General features: G+C 41.2%; 1 pseudogene; it reads right to left on the bottom strand.

Annotated features, from left to right (window-relative positions):
* Positions 1-12483: 12483 nt before the first annotated feature.
* Positions 12484-17910, bottom strand: LOC126419505 (beta-1,4-mannosyltransferase egh-like; annotated as a pseudogene).
* Positions 17911-18476: the final 566 nt, after the last annotated feature.

Genomic DNA, 18476 nt, shown 5'->3' with positions numbered 1-18476 from the left:
CATTTTTTACCCTTAAGTAATGACAGAGATTATCCTACAACAAGATGTACAGTTTAGCGCTACAGTACACGCATTTGAATGATTAATTTTGTACTTAAAACATTTATTTTTAAAGATTTTTGAATTACAAAAATACAGAGGTTTTCCGTGATACATTTCATTCCATTGCTGTAATCTGTAACACCTGAGGGTATAATTACATTAATCCTCAGGGAGTACACGTTTACTTTGTGTACCATGTGTATGGCAAGCACAAGGAGCCCTATCTAATATGGTATTTGCTTATACAACTTTACGAATCGGTACCATTTTTCTGTAACACTTAAATTACACAGCTATCTGATCATTAAATTGAGAGAGACAAACATATTTTTACTACGTCATTGACAGATGTTTACGTAATTACACAGTTGGATAATTTCACTCTTATGAAATTGAGAAATTATTGGAGAAAGCTACGACGTTTTTGAGATTTGATTGATGTGCTAAGATGTTATTATTACGATGACGATGTGTATTATGCTGTTGAGATATGTTTATGATCAATAAGCTGATGCTATATGAGGAATATGATTATGCTACATATTTATTATAATGAAATATTGATGAAGTGTCGACGAATATGTATATGTGTAGTAAGGTAAGGAATAATGAGTAGTGGTTAGGGACTCTGATTTGTGAAAAAGGATGTTGGAAACTAAGAATCGTACTTTAAGAGTTATGAAATGTGTGTAAATGCGTGAATGTATCACAATACCGACGAAAATTTTTTGGACACTGTTATATTTATAGGATTTCGTTTCTACACATTTGTAACGCAAATTCTCGACCTGTGAAATTTTTTATATGAGACTATCACTGTAGTGCAAACTGGTGTCGTAATTATTTCGATAAGAAAGCTAAGTGACCTTGACGTAATGCGTTGTGGACGCCCAGTTGTGCCAATTGCATGGCGAAAAAGCCATTAGGTGGAGAAAAAAAAAGAGGCCATTAACCTCGCTATTGACATTTCTTTGTAGAAAGCATTTCAAATAAGATACGCTCATACTTGAAACATATGATTTCAGTTTTGAGCTCATACTTTCTGATATTTTCTGAAATGCCTAAAGAAATGATGAGAAATATTTTATGTCCATATACCTGATTATGACTACTGTCTTTCTAGTTGAGACATTTTTTTACTGCCCTATGAAATGCCATATGGCTAGTGAATGATGTTTCATGCCTTGCTTTATGTATATATTTGCCTATTTTGTTTAATATCTAGTTTCTAGCTGCACTGCAGCATTGGTTAAAATAAAATTTAATACATGTACTAATGTAAATATTTTCTGTCTACAGACCCATTAAACAATAATTTTGTGATCTACTTTCTTAAAAAAGGGGAACACAAATAGACATTTCCCTTCACAGGAATTGCATAAATAATTTTATAACGATTTGGTAACATATCTGCTAGAGTAAGTTATCGTAATGCATCACTCTAGTGTTAAGATGTTGCATAGGTATTAGACATGGCCATCTTTACTGTAATATTTTTTTCTTGAGCTTTGTCACGTTTAGGTATAAGTTATAGCATTTGCTGCTGCTGTTTGCCATGCATAGTGCTACTGAATTTCACTTTAAATTACTCTGTTAAGCCAGTTTTACTACTGATTTATTTTTCTTGTTTGCTGCTTTATTTTTTTTGTTTACTGCACATTGCCTTATATTAGTTGTAATATATTGCTTTTCCTTTGCTAATTTAGATATACTGCTGCTTGCTTTGCCAATTTGCTTTTTTTTCTTATTGCTGTTTGTGTTAATTTGTTACATGTTGCTGCATTGCCTCGTCCCTTAGTGTATATATATATATATATATATATATATATATATATATATATATATATATATATATATATCTGAGCTCAGTAGATTTAAGTTGGCTTAAGAGGGGGTAGACTATATAAGAATCTAACTATGAAGAATAGGGAAAGATTGCATTAAGAAGTTATATGAAAAAGATTTGGGCAAAAATGTGTATTGTACAATGAGCAATATTTATTTTGAAAGAGGATATGAACAAAACAGTAGGGTTTAAGGACAACAGGTATAGATATGACTTTTTGGGAATAATGGTGAATGGAGGGAGATCTCCAAGAAGTAAAGAAAGTCTTGTTTGCAAAATCCTGCAGGAAAACAAACCCTGTCCTTTCCTTTTGTGTTATTCTGCTATGTTTGTGTACCCTTGTGTATTTGTGTTCTTCCTCTCTTTATGTGTTTAGCTGATACGAGTTATGTTGTAGAATTTCTCTAATAATATGTTATTTTCTTTGTAAAGATGTTTAGACATTATTTATTCCGTTCTCTTTTAATGCTCATGTGTGAAATTAATGTTTCGAAAACTATTCTCATTATTTTACATATTTGTGTATGTCATAATTCCTGTATCACTTATGTATATGTTTATTTCTATTCTTTTGTAGTGCCTGTATTACTACAAATGTTATCTGTATTATTATGTTTTAATGATGTTTTCTGTATCTTTGTAATTGTATTCTCATGTTATAAAATTGTAATGGACACCAGTTCATCAAATTAAGTAACTTTTAAGCATTCATTTCACTGCACACATTTCTGTTGGTCATAGTATATGCACAATATGTGAGAATTTGGGACTGTTAGTGTTTCCACGTGTGTTAACAATTCAGCAAGGGACTGGATAACAGCATTGCTGGTTCTAAGGACAATTCCAAAAACTTTGTGAGTGCACAAGTGGTGGTTTATGGACTTGCTATATTGTCCACAAGACTCTTCAATTGTGATTGTGCACCTGCAGAGTCACAACAGATGGCTGCTTGCCATCTCTACAAGGACTAGAGTGGGTCTGTGTCTTTGATGGCCCACCAATACCATAATATCTACCAGGACTACAGTGGGTCTGCTCTGTGATGACCTACATACCAATATTCTTCAAAACTTCGACTGACTCTGCTGTGGGTTTGCTCTGTTGTGGCCCATTACCGGTCTGCATGTCAAGAGACAGCACTGTCTTTCTGTTGAAAGGACAACACTACTTCTTCAAGACTGCATGGAAATCCACTACTTCTGTGTACATTTTCTTTTACTGCTAAGACTTTGAGAAAAAAAACACTGCAATTTTACTGTGATGGATGATCAGGACTGTCCTTATGGACTGTGAGAAAATTTTAGCTTTTGACAGACATTGTATCAATAAGTGTGTGCATTTGATTTTGTTTGTTATTGTAATTATGAAAAACTTTTTCAAATCTGTATTGGCCACAGCCCAATACAATTTGTAAAATTTTTTGTGGGAAGCATGGGGGCTATGTAAGTAGGCTGTTTAGGTTTTTATGCTGGTAACGCCACGTAGCGCTCTGTATGAAAATCACTGACTGTGCTGTGTGCAGTCTGTGACTGGTTTGCATTGTTGGGCAGTTGGATGTGAACAGCGCATAGTGTTGCGCAGTTGGAGGTGAGCCGCCAGCAGTGGTGGATGTGGGGAGAGAGATGGCAGAATTTTGAGAGCGGACGATCTGAATGTGTGTCCATCAGAAAGAGTAAATTTGTAATACTGGATATCATGAACTGATATATATTTATGTAATGACATTTTAACATCATTAAGGTAAATACATTGTTTGTTCTCTATCAAAATCTTTCATTTTCTGACTATGCCTATCAGTAGTTAGTGCCTTCAGTAGTTAGAATCTTTTATTTAGCTGGCTGTAGTGGCGCTCGCTGTATTGCAGTAGTTCGGGTTACGAACATTTTTGTGAGGTAAGTGATTCATGAAAGGTATTGGTTTACTGCTAATCAGGGTCATTCTTTTGTAGGGATTATTGAAAGTCACATTGCGTTGCACTAAAAATATTGTGTGTCAGTTTAGTGTTGATCAGAATAGGTAAAGAGGTAAATGTCTGAGTACGTTCAGTTCTGCTCAGCTGTTTGAAAATCAAATAACGTAAGGGGTTTATCAGCACAGTAATTCATTAATTTTCTAAGGGGAGGTTTCAACTTTTTAGTGCTCCGATACGAGCACTTTTCTGCTAGTTATTTAACGGTCTAACTATTGTAACATGTATATGAGGTAACAGGTTGGCTGGCAGCTTTTCTAGGAGCTCTTTGCGGTGTGGGGGAGTAGCCATGTATGTGAAAAACGGTATCCCATTTGAGTCAATTGATGTTTCAAAGTACTGCACTGAAAAGGTGTTTGAATGTTGTGCAGGTGTGGTTAAATTTAGTGGAGCTAAACTTCTTACTGTTGTTATTTATAGATCCCCAGACTCCGATTTCACAACATTTTTGCTAAAGCTAGAGGAGGTTCTTGGTTCACTTTATAGGAAATACAAAAAGTTAGTTATATGTGGTGACTTCAATATTAATTGTATAAGTGATTGTGCAAGGAAAAGGATGCTGGTAGACCTCCTTAATTCATATAATCTTATGCAAACCGTATTCTTTCCAACGAGAGTGCAAGGGAAGAGTAGAACAACCATAGACAATATTTTTGTTCATTCGTCATTATTAGAAGGGCATTCTGTTAGCAAAAAGGTGAATGGCCTTTCAGATCATGATGCACAAATTTTAAGTCTAAAAGATTTTTGTGCTTCGACACATGTTAATTATAGTTACCAACTTTTTAGGAAAGCTGATCCAGTTGCTGTACAGACTTTTGTAAACCTTATCAAGGAACAAGAGTGGCAAGATGATTATAGTGCTGATACAGTAGACGATAAATATAATGCTTTCCTCAAGACTTTTCTCGTGCTCTTTGAAAGTTGCTTTCCGTTAGAACGTTCAAAACAGGGTACTAGCACAAACAGGCAGCCTGGGTGGCTGATTAAAGGGATAAGAATATCTTGTAGAACAAAGTGGCAATTATATCAAAACGTTAGAAACAGTCAAAATCTAAATGCAGCAGCCCATTACAAACAGTGTTGTAAGGTGCTTAAAAAAGTTATTAGGAAGGCAAAAAGTATGTGGTATGCAGATAGAATAGCTAAGTCTCAGGATAAAATTAAAACCATATGGTCAGTCGTAAAGGAAGTGGCTGGTCTGCAGAGACAGGTCGAGAATATAGAATCAGTGGGTAGTGGGGATGTCCGTGTTACTGATAAGTCGCATATATGTACAGTACTTAATAATCACTTTCTGAATATAGCAGGTGAACTAAATAGAAACCTAGTCCCAACAGGGAATCATATAGCGCTCTTAGAAAAAAGTGTTCCGAGACTGTTACCTGAAATGCTCCTCCATGATACTGACAAGAGGGATATTGAGTTAATAATTAAATCACTAAAGACCAAGAACTCTCATGGATATGACGGGGTATCTAGCAGAATACTGAAGTATTGTTCCACGTATGTTAGCTCAGTACTTAGCCATATCTGGAACTTTTCCTTTAGGAGTGGTCGGTTTCCTGACCGATTAAAGTACTTGGTAGTGAAGCCACTTTATAAAAAGGGAGACAGGGATAATGTTGACAATTATAGACCTATTTCTATGCCATCGGTGTTTGCTAAAGTTATCGAGAGCGTTGTATATACAAGGTTACTGCAGCATTTAAATTCACATAATTTGCTGTCAAATGTACAGTTTGATTTTAGAAATGGCTTAACAACTGAAAATGCTATAGTCTCTTTTCTCTGTGAGGTTTTGGACGGATTAAATAAAAGGTTGCGAACGTTAGGTGTTTTCTTTGATTTAACGAAGGCTTTTGACTGTGTTGACCACAAAATATTACTGCAGAAGTTGGAACATTATGGAGTAAGGGGAGTAGCTTACAATTGGTTCGCCTCCTACTTTAAGAACAGAAAGCAGAAGGTAATCCTCCGCAATATTGAGAGTGGTAATGATGTTCAGTCCCAATGGGGCACTGTTAAATAGGGCGTTCCCCAAGGGTCAGTGCTGGGGCCACTGCTGTTTCTTATTTATGTAAATGATATGCCTTCTAGTATTACAGGTGATTCAAAAATATTTCTGTTTGCTGATGACACCACCTTGGTAGTGAAGGATCTTGTGTGTAATATTGAAACATTATCAAATAATGTAGTTCATGATATAAGTTCGTGGCTTGTGGAAAATAATTTGATGCTAAATCGCAGTAAGACTCAGTTTTACAGTTTCTAACCCACAATTCAACAAGAACTGACATTTTAATCAGACAGAATGGGCATGTTGTAAGCGAGACGGAACAGTTCAAGCTCCTAGGCGTACGGATAGATAGTAAGCTGTTGTGGAAAGCCCATGTTCAGGATCTTGTTCAGAAACTAAATGCCGCTTTATTTACCATTAGAACAGTATCTGAAATAAGTGACATTTCAACACGAAAAGTAGTATACTTCGCATATTTTCATACGCTTATGTCTTATGGTATTATGTTTTGGGGTAATTCTTCTGATTCAAAAAGGGTATTTTTGGCTCAAAAACGGGCTGTTCGAGCTGTGTATGGTGTAAGTTCGAAAACCTCTTGTCGACCCCTATTCAATAGTCTGGGAATTTTGACATTGCCCTCACAGTATGTATTTTCTTTAATGTCGTTTGTTGTTAGCAATATTAGCTTATTCCCAAGAGTTAGCAGCTTTCACTCAGTTAATACTAGGCAGAAATCAAATCTGCATGTGGAATGCACTTCCTTGACTCTTGTGCAGAAAGGAGTGCAGTATTCTGCTGCATCCATTTTCAATAAGCTACCACAACAACTCAAAAATCTTAGCAGTAGCCCAAACATTTTTAAGTCTAAACTGAAGAGTTTCCTCATGGCTCACTCCTTCTATTCTGTCGAGGAGCTCCTGGAAGAGATAAAAAATTAAGCAAATTCCAGTGTTACATTCTTGATTTTCTTTATTTAAACTAACGACTTGTCGCCTGAATATGTTTCTTATATTTCATTTTATCTGTTTCTACAATCGTGTTATAATTTCATGTATTGACTCGTTCCATGACCATGGAGACTTCTCCTAAATGTGGTCCCACGGAACAATAAATAAATAAATAAATAAATAAATAAATAGACAGCTGTGTAGAAGTCCCAGTAACCTCTACAGGGAGCCCAGGACATAGTCATGGCGGTGGTAGGCTGGCGGCTGGTGCCCGCCTTCCCGGAGAGTGAGTCACCAGCGGACACTTGCCCGAACGCCGCCTAACAGACAGCAGGACGACCGGACCACTGTCCTGGCAGCCCAGCAGCTACGTCCGGCGCATGCGCAAGTGAGCAAGCGTGACGATGGAGTCGTGTATAGGAAGCAGGGCATCGAGACAGGTGTACAAAGCTTAACGGCGAAATTAACTTGTCGCTGCAGAGCAACGTGTCTCGATGAGACTTAGACCATTCACGTAAGAAATGCTACAGCATAGTACAGAAGATAATTGAAATAAATACACACAGAGAAGAACAAAATGACACTTTTATTCAAAGAAAATAACTGCACTGAAGTCAGCAGGATTTACACTGAAGCGCCAAAGGAACTGGTATAGGCATGAGTATTCAAATACAGAGATACGCAAACAGTCAGAATACGGCGCTACGGTCGGCAATGCCTATACTGGGTGTTACAAAAAGGTACGGCCAAACTTTCAGGAATCATTCCTCACACACAAATAAAGAAAAGATGTTATGCGGACATGTGTCCGGAAACGCGTAATTTCCATGTTAGAGCTCATTTTAGTTTCGTCAGTATGTACTGTACTTCCTCGATTCACCGCCAGTTGGCCCAATTGAAGGAAGATAATGTTGACTTCGGTGCTTGCGTTGACATGCGACTCATTGCTCTACAGTACTAGCAATTGTGCAATCACGTTTGGGCAGGCATTGTTGGTGATGTCTTGATTGGGCCCCATGTTCTTCCACCTACGCTAAATGGAGCACGTTATCATGATTTCATACGGGATACTCTACCTGTGCTGCTAGAACATGTACCTTTACAAGTACGGCACAACATGTGGTTCATGCACGATGGAACTCTTGCACATTTCAGTCGAAGTGTTCGTACGCTTCTCAACAACAGATTCGGTGACCGATGGATTGGTAGAGGCGGACCAATTCCATGGCCTCCACGCTCTCCTGACCTCAACCCTCTTGACTTTCATTTATGGGGGCATTTGAAAGCTCTTGTCTACGCAACCCCGGTACCAAACGTAGAGACTCTTCGTGCTCGTATTGTGGACGGCTGTGATACAATACGCCATTCTCCAGGGCTGCATCAGCGCATCAGGGATTTCATGCGACGGAGGGTGCATGCATGTATCCTCGCTAACGGAGGACATTTTGAACATTTCCTGTAACAAAGTGTTTGACGTCACGCTGGTACGTTCTGTTGCTGTGTGTTTCGATCCCATGATTAATGTGATTTGAAGAGAAGTAATAAAATGAGCTCTAACATGGAAAGTAAGAGTTTCCGGACACATGTCCACATAACATATTTTCTTTCTTTGTGTGTGAGGAATGTTTCCTGAAAGTTTGGCCGTACCTTTTTGTAACACCCTGTATACACTATGTGATCAAAGGTATCTGGACACCTGGATGAAAATGACTTACAAGTCCGTGACGCACTCCATCGGTAATGCTGGAATTCAATATGTTATTGGCCCACCCATAGCCTTGATGACAGCTTCCACTCTCGCAGGCATATGTTCAATCAAGTGCTGGAATATATCTTGGAGAATGGCAGGCCATTCTTCACGGAGTGCTGGCCTGAGGAGAAGTATCGGTGTCGGTCAGTGAGGCCTGGCACGAAGTCGGAGTTCCAAAACATCCCAACGGTGTCCTGTAGGATTCAGGTCAGGACTCTGTGCAGACCAGTCCATTAAAGGGATGTTATTGTCGTGTAGCCACTCCGCCACAGGCCGTGCATTATGAAGAGGTGCTCGATCGTATTGAAAGATGCAATCGCCGTCCCAGAATTGCTCTACAACAATGGGAAGCAAGAGTATGCTTAAAATATCGATGTAGGCCTGCTCTGTGATAGTGCCAAGCAAAACAACAAGGGGTGCAACCCCTTCATGGAGAACACGACCACGCGAGAACATCACCGCCTCCGAATTGTACTGTTGGCACTACACACGATGGCAGATGACGTTCACCGGCCATTCGCCATACACACACCCTGCCGTCGGATCGCCACATTGTGTATCGTTATTCGTCACTCCACACAACCGTTTTTCCACTGTTCAGTTGTCGAATGTTTACGCTCCTTGCACCAAGTGTGGCGTCGTTTAGCATTTACAGACGTGATGTGTGGTTTATGAGCAGCCGCTCGACCACGAAATCCAAGTTTTCTCATCTCCCGCCTATCTGCCATAGTTCTTGCAGTGGATCCTTATGCAGTTTGTCTGTGGTGGTCTGAATAGATGTCTGTCTTTTACACATTACGACCCTCTTCAACTGTCGGCGCTCTCTGTCAGTCAACAGACGAGATCTGCCTGCATGCTTTTGGGCCGTGCGTGTCCCTTCACGTTTCCACTTCACTATTACATCGAAAAGAGTGGACCTAGGGATGTTTAGGAGTGTGGAAATCTCGCGTACAGACGCATGGCACAAGTGACACCCTATCACCTGACCGCGTTTGAAGTCCATGAGTTGCGTGGAGCAACCCATTCTGCTCTCTCACGATGTCTAGTGACTACTCAGGTCGCTACCTGGCAGTAGGTTGCGGCACAACGCACCTAATATGAAAAACATATGTTTTTGGGGGTGTCCGGGAACTTTTGATCACATAGTGTAGGTGAACAAGTCCCTGGCGCAGTTTGTAGATTGGTTGCTGCTGCTACAATAGCACATTATCACGATTAATTGAGTTTGAACGTGGTGTTGTATACTCGGCGCACGAGCGATGAGACACAGCATCTCCGACGCACAGATGCAGAGGAGATTTTCCGGTACGACCATTTCACGAGTGTACCGTGAATATCAGGAATCCGGTAAAACATCAAATCTCCAACATCGATGAGGCCGGAAAAAGATTCTGCAAGAACGGGACCAACGACAACTGAAGATAATCGCTCAGCTTGACAGAAGTGCAACCCTTCCGCAAATTGTTGCCTTCGTACTCTTGCAGATTTATGTACAGCCATGCAGGATTCACGGTGTCAGTTCCCTCCTCCACTACTTCAGACGTTAGTTGAGTCCACGTCACGTCGTGTTGCGGCACTTCTGCGTGTTAGCGGCGACCCTACACGATATTAGGCAGGTGTACCAGTTTCTTTGGCTCTTCAGTGTATGAAGATCCTCATTGCATTGCAAAAGGCAGGACATGGTTCTTTATAGAGTGTGTGATCACCACGGGCGACAGTGCAATGTGCTCCCATGCCAGCCACAAGATTGGGAAGGAATTCCTGTGGTACGGCTCTCCACTCCACCACCACCGCTGAAATGAATGAGCATATGGCACTGTTGGCCGGGCGGCCCATTCGGGGAAGTTCGGCCGCTAAGTACAAGTTTTATTGCACTCGATATGGACGGTCGTTGGTGCGTGTGGACATTATGCAGTAAGTCTCCCCAACGCAACGCACACGTGTCCGATTGTATTTATGACCAGGTGAGTCCATTCGCCGAGTATCCTCTCGTTCAAACGGCTACTCCACCTGCTCTCTTCCATGCGCTGGCGTATTTATTATCGATAAAAATGAAGTCAGGGCCGAATATACCGCTGAAGAGACGCACATTGGGAAGGAGTACAGTGTCACAATAAAGTTGACCAGTGAGTGTGTGGGCTGGTGGGTTATAAACAAATGGTCGACGCTTCCTTGTGTCGTAATGAAAAGACCCTTGAAGTGTCTGTACTTGCTTTACACCTAGTTTTCCGTTTACAAGAGCCTGCAAACTTTTTTTGCGGTCAGCCAGAAAGCGATGGAGAACATACTTATCGTAATTTCCAGACTGCATTTCTTCATTACTCTTTGTGCTCAGTGGAAGATAATGTTCCTACGTGCTGTTTACTCAGGGGGGTTCAGAAACTGCGACTATAAATAAAAGTTTTGACTTTTATCGCTTGACATATCCTGGAAAAGTTCACATGCACAAAATATAATAATATTCCTAACAATAATAATAATATCTCTATCGGAAACAGCATTATTAACAGCTTAGAGGCGACCTCACTGGAAGTTCCAAGTAAAATGGTCTACCGCTGTGGTTGCTAATCATCAAAAGTTAATTGCTTGCCTTAAAATTGGAAAATAATCTCACCACTCACCATACGGTTTTGTCATTACAGGCGGCACACAAACATTTACTTCCGTGAAATCTAAGCGACCTAGGAAGGTGTACTGTCCTCTCGAGTATACTTCCCACTTCTACAGAAGACACATTTAAGTCTTCCCTGCTACGACGTTATTCGAGGAACAACGCATGCAGGCGTTTGATGCGGACAGATCGATAACTCGGTGCGAAGTGTGTCTCCCCATTGCCTCTCTGGCTGCATTTATACAGGGGCACAGCGGACCGGAAACGAAACATCTGCCGTCACTGGCACCAGTCATAGGTAGCATTATCTAAATGGTCCCTTTCACGGACGCACATTAATTAATAGCTCTGTCGTTTAACAATTTACAGTCCTCTGATTTTTATATTAATAGAGTTAAGTTTGCTTTAGCTACTGATAGCGTTCTAGCTCGACTGTCTTTAAATGTGGCCAGACAGAATTTATGGAACGGAACCGACACTACAACATGGCCTCTCGATTGCCTTTTTAAAATTCCTTGCAAGCACTTTTATTTACAGCAGTCTTGAAACTTGGTACAGCTGTATTATTGCATGAATGTAATCCAATGCTGTAATTCGAACTTTCTATTAAAAATACAAACGATGGTTAATCTATCATGAATAGGGACTTTTCGTTCCAAATTTGGTTCATGGTAAATGGAAAATTAATAGGGGTATATTACTGGTGTCACACACTTTGTTTTTACGCGAAATCGAGGCTACACACGAATTTTCAGCTTTCCGACTCTAATATTTAGCCTCTTCAAGTTTTCATAATTTTTGATCAAAATATTGCTCTAATCAGGTTGACACTTGTAACCTTTGTGACATACACTTGCATATTCTGAACAGTTTTTGGCTTTCTACTTTCATCATTCAGCATCACTTCTTTTTTCCTTGAGATCGAATGTTTTTCCTAACTTATTCATTTGACCATTCTGAGACTTTACAATTTAACATAAATATACTTAAGCATACATTGACGAAATGTGGAAATTTTAATTTTTAGTTTCACTGTTAGGTTATTTTGTTATCTTTTATATGTTAAGCACACGGGCGTTATAATGACATGGCGCTGGTAGTGGTGAACTGGGGTAAGGGCCGGAACACTTGCTCGCCTCTGCACCTCTTTCAGTGATACAGCGCTTGGTTCACCTCACCATATCCTATTTATTTTTGTGAAAAAAAATATTTTTGAAGGAATTTAAGGATTACAAAGTGATGTTACTAAAGCTGACTTCTCTTAAATGAAATTAACTTTAGCTACATTTTCGTTAATGTTACACCTACAAAATCAACCACACATATTAAAATTTTGACAAATCATGTACACAAAATACATAGGAACATGAAATAATATTCTCGCATTATTACAAAATTAATTTTGTGGTTTAAAATTTTCAGTCTTTACCCGAACGAGGAACACATACAAAAACATTTCGCTCTTTAGTAGCTCTTCAGTACTCACTCACTTAATCACAACCGTAATCACTGTGGAGTACCAACCACTTTCACCAAAACATTTAAGGTAAACGGTGGCAAGTCACTGTGATTGGTGGCCTTCTCGACACTATATTGCATGTGCGCGTATCACCCTAGTTGTTTATGCGCCCTAAAACAAAACAATACAAACGCTATTGCAAAAATGGGAAAGGGAGGAGTCACTTCCTCGTCTGCACAGGTTGTAGGCTGCCCTTTAAGAAGCTTACATACCGCTGAGAAATAGGTAACACAGCCTAAGCTTCTGTTCTCAACTTACGTCGAAGGGAGAGCAAAGACATTATGTACGCTATTTTCCTTCTATAATTTTAGTAATAAATTGAGGAGTTATTAGAAAGAATTTTTGTTTTCAAAATTTATTATTTAGAAAACTATACTAACTTTTCCAAAATGGTTATTGTCGATAAGCAGCTTTAGCTCACTTTTACAGTTACTTCATTATTAAGCTTGAATGACAAACTCTGAAATTTTGTTTCTTTTTATGAACCATAGCTATTATGATCTGAAAGTCAACATAGGTTTTTGAAATAGTCACATTTTGGGCTAGTTTGCAATTTACTTCATTAACTTAGATGTTCCTTTACTTAGAAAATCGTGTAACCTTTGTAAGCTCTACCCTTATATGTCTCAAGTATCGTATGTATTAATATGCTAAAGAAGGTATTTGTTCGACAGCAGTTACTTTACTTTGTTACATACATAGTTAAAAAGCTTGTCTATTATAACATACCAATACTCTGAAATCTACGTTGCTTCGCAAATTCGTTTACCTGTGTTGTTATCTGTCTGTCAATATTTATCTGTTAATTGATCATCTGCCTTTGCCAAGATTACGCGTCTCTCAACCCATTTTACAAGACATGAGGGAATGACACACCAATTTACACCATTTTACATTATATGTCAGCCTACTGACTTCATTACTCGTATTTCTCCCTACTTTCACTTAACCATATATTTCACTTTCCTACATATTTCGACGCTTCTTCCTCCCTTTTACCTTCGTCAACCTACCACCTCATTTACTCATATTTTTGATGTGATCCTCACGTGACTTTCACACATCTCCTTTAGTTAATATCAAAAAGATTTAGCTTGTCTCTATTCGCACCGCATTATTACTCTCTCTTACCCACAGCAGCCTTACTTCCAACATGCAAATTATTAATTTATGCAGAGTTTATTCTTTCAAATTTTAGGAATTTTCAGCTTCAGTTACTTCTCTCAACACAAAGCATTTGAATTTTATTGTTACTAATCCTTTCTGCGGATTTTATTTATTTTTGTTTACCTCATCCATTATTTTCCTATCATTGACGCTAAAAAGTTACCCACTGTTATTTTAACATTTAGAATTTACTATTTCAAACTACCTCTCCGTTTCTGAGTCATCATTTGGGTATGGTCATTTTCGGGGGTCAATCTTTCTTACTAGGAAGGTATTACTAACCATAAGCATATGTACCACATGAAGGCATATATTCCTTGCTAACTGCAGATTGAACAGAGGAAGAGAATGAAACTTGAAAGGGAATTAAAGTTTCATCCAGCTGGGACAGCACAGTACGCCAATCTGTGCATCTGCCCAAGAGTGGCGGACTCATTATAGAACCTTATTACTGCCAATTTTGAAAGGCCTTAGATCTACGATGTTTCGTAGACCTAGTTCTCTCTTACTTTTCAGATATTCTAATCGGTACACATTTGCATGAGGTTTACCTGTTGTGCTGAATGGTCCTTGATAAACATGCATAAACCTTATTTCCACTGAAATTTTCTTAGATTTTTCTTATCTTTTGACTGACGCTGGTTCACTAGTGTTAAGAGTAGTTGAGGCTGATTTTACGTCAAGCAGTCTTTTTGTGTCCAAGGCTCTTACATTCAAAAGGCATTCATACCGTTTACTTTCATTATTTGGGAGCATACTGTGATGAGTGGTCAATACGTCCCTTAATTCCGCCGTTTGTTTGTCAGAAATATGATCTATTGACTGTACCGTAGCCTCTGTTTCTCGCAAGATATGGTTCTCTTCCACGTTAGCATGCTGCACTTTCTTAACGAATTCAGCACCTTCCTGCAAATATACTTTATTCCTCCTTACTCTAACAGGCTTTGTTACTACTGCCTCTCTGTTTATCAGGAATTTGATCTACTGTTCCGTTGTCTCTACCAGCTGTTATCAAAGCTTCCTGCTGTACTGACCTAGAAACTCTTCCAGTGCCACCTATTACTCTTAAACCACTTACTTTCGTGACACCACTGATAATCGGTCATCATCGTAACTCCATGCAATTTTTTGCAGTTTGTATTTCGTGACTGACGAGAGTTGTACACACCAATGACTGACACACTTTTGTTGTAACACACCGGGTGGAGATTCGATAACGACCGCCTTAGCATTCAAAACTGATCAAATGTATCATCATCAGAGTTTGTTTAACTACATATTTCAATAACAATGCCAAGATTCATTGACGACGGGATGTGAAGAAATTGAGTTAATTGTTATTTGTGTTTACTTTGGCGTTTTCGCTTCGTGTTATAGCAATTATTTTTGTATTTATTTCCAGAATTTATCATTAAAATGCTTTTGGCAATTAAAAGCTAGGCAGGCTGTTCGAAACCGGTAACCACGACGTATAATGAAACAATTTATGTATTTAGTCGATGGTAACTATTTCGCGTTATACACTCCTGGAAATGGAAAAAAGAACACATTGACACCGGTGTGTCAGACCCACCATACTTGCTCCGGACACTGCGAGAGGGCTGTACAAGCAATGATCACTCGCACGGCACAGCGGACACACCAGGAACCGCGGTGTTGGCCGTCGAATGGCGCTAGCTGCGCAGCATTTGTGCACCGCCGCCGTCAGTGTCAGCCAGTTTGCCGTGGCATACGGAGCTCCATCGCAGTCTTTAACACTGGTAGCATGCCGCGACAGCGTGGACGTGAACCGTATGTGCAGTTGACGGACTTTGAGCGAGGGCGTATAGTGGGCATGCGGGAGGCCGGGTGGACGTACCGCCGAATTGCTCAACACGTGGGGCGTGAGGTCTCCACAGTACATCGATGTTGTCGCCAGTGGTCGGCGGAAGGTGCACGTGCCCGTCGACCTGGGACCGGACCGCAGCGACGCACGGATGCACGCCAAGACCGTAGGATCCTACGCAGTGCCGTAGGGGACCGCACCGCCACTTCCCAGCAAATTAGGGACACTGTTGCTACTGGGGTATCGGCGAGGACCATTCGCAACCGTCTCCATGAAGCTGGGCTACGGTCCCGCACACCGTTAGGCCGTCTTCCGCTCACGCCCCAACATCGTGCAGCCCGCCTCCAGTGGTGTCGCGACAGGCGTGAATGGAGGGACGAATGGCCGGCCGAAGTGGCCGAGCGGTTAAAGGCGCTACAGTCTGAAACCGCACGACCGCTACGGTCGCAGGTTCGAATCCTGCCTCGGGCATGGATGTGTGTGATGTCCTTAGGTTAGTTAGGTTTAAGTAGTTCTAAGTTCTAGGGGACTTATGACCACAGCAGTTGAGTCCCATAGTGCTCAGAGCCATTTGAACCATTTTGGAGGGACGAATGGAGACGTGTCGTCTTCAGCGATGAGAGTCGCTTCTGCCTTGGTGCCAATGATGGTCGTATGCGTGTTTGGCGCCGTGCAGGTGAGCGCCACAATCAGGACTGCATACGACCGAGGCACACAGGGCCAACACCCGGCATCATGGTGTGGGGAGCGATCTCCTACACTGGCCGTACACCACTGGTGATCGTCGAGGGGACACTGAATAGTGCACGGTACATCCAAACCGTCATCGAACCCATCGTTCTACCATTCCTAGACCGGCAAGGGAAGTTGCTGTTCCAACAGGACAATGCACGTCCGCATGTATCCCGTGCCACCCAACGTGCTCTAGAAGGTGTAAGTCAACTACCCTGGCCAGGAAGATCTCCGGATCTGTCCCCCATTGAGCATGTTTGGGACTGGATGAAGCGTCGTCTCACGCGGTCTGCACGTCCAGCACGAACGCTGGTCCAACTGAGGCGCCAGGTGGAAATGGCATGGCAAGCCGTTCCACAGGACTACATCCAGCACCTCTACGATCGTCTCCATGGGAGAATAGCAGCCTGCATTGCTGCGAAAGGTGGATATACACTGTACTAGTGCGGACATTGTGCATGCTCTGTTGCCTGTGTCTATGTGCCTGTGGTTCTGTCAGTGTGATCATGTGATGTATCTGACCCCAGGAATGTGTCAATAAAGTTTCCCCTTCCTGGGACAATGAATTCACGGTGTTCTTATTTCAATTTCCGGGAGTGTATATCTACTATATTACAACCTCTGCCGCAGATGTTGAAAACTCAGTATCTGAACACAGTCTGTAAATTAGTTTGAGTAATACCTTGCATCCCATGTAATGTAATATGAAGATACTTACCTGTGTTACAACGTATGAGCCCTTCAGCTGAAGAGCGGCTTGTGGAACATTGAAAACTGCAGCCGAAGTTTCCCCACGTCATCCGCAACGCGAAAGCTGTCAGCCAATGTTGTGACCCAGTTCACGACGTCTTCATTGGCGTACGTGATTAATCCTCGGCCAAACTGATGCTTGCCGTCCAGGACGAAGTTCAAGATTCCTCGAACGGAGTTCTCCGTCAACAGAGTCTCTTCGTCGAGGTGCACAACCCAGTCGTTGTCGGCGAGTATGTTCACTCCGTCCTCGAGGCAGTACTACTGTAGTGCGCGGGCCTTGAACAGGGCGCCGCTCTTCGGACGGTAGGTTGCGGGCACCACTACTTCGCGCACCCGCCTGTGGTTTGCTAGCCCGACCACTTTGTCGGTCACCACTTCTGTGAGGAAATTTTCGAGACCGGCCTCCGTGCAGCGTGTCATATTGCGAGCCACATTGTGGCGGACGAGTTGCGAATAGTCACCTCGTGTGACGACTCGTACGCAGATGAACGGCGCCAGCAGTGGCGAACCCTACAGCGGCACTTTGTCGGGGAATGCATTGTACAGGGTGAGACCGGCGAAGTTGAATAGCACCTGTGGCAGTGGCAAGAAAGTTGGCAGGCGTATGAGGTATAGTGAGAATGCCCCAAAGTACCCGTAGCGTTCCCAGGGATCAAAATCTTGTTGCTTGTCACTTCCTAATCTTATACCACCAGTGCAAATTTCGAAGACAGCTATTACTGTATTCATTTTTATTAGGAACAGAATCAAAGAGGGCTTGGGGCAAAGCATTTGCTTCACTGCCGTTATCAAGAAGGCAACTGTTATTCCTGAGATTTTGTTCAGTTGCAAGTATATTTACACTTAGATTCATGGGGTCATGAACCTTTACATCCGCAGCTACCTCCTCCAATCTGTTTATCAATTTAAGTCAGATTGCTTGACGACTTCCTCTACTTTCGTTTGTTGCGCATCAGCTAAACTAATCTCTACCTCTGAGTAACTACGTCCCTGGGAAATATTGCTATCTATATTACTATTGTCTGCTTTTAGAGTTTGTGGCAATTCAATACAGCTAATAGGCTCCCTTATCTCATTATTATTGCTACCCCCTTCGTCTAACAACTCCTCTTCCTCAAAATCTTGCAAAACTAACTGTACTTCCTCCACCGAAACCTTATCCTTCAGCTTCTTCTTCATCTGATTCAAACCAGTTAATTTGTCCTTCCCTATTACGTGTAGCCTTTTCTTTTTCTTTCTTGTCCCATTTTTGTAAAGAATTCAAAATGCTGTCAATTCGATAATGAGAGTGGTTT

Source organism: Schistocerca serialis, chromosome 9 (genome assembly GCF_023864345.2).
Source record: "Schistocerca serialis cubense isolate TAMUIC-IGC-003099 chromosome 9, iqSchSeri2.2, whole genome shotgun sequence".
Lineage (NCBI taxonomy): Eukaryota > Metazoa > Arthropoda > Insecta > Orthoptera > Acrididae > Schistocerca > Schistocerca serialis.
The sequence above is the reverse complement of the archived record's forward strand: the minus strand, read 5'-3'. Positions and strand labels throughout refer to the sequence as shown.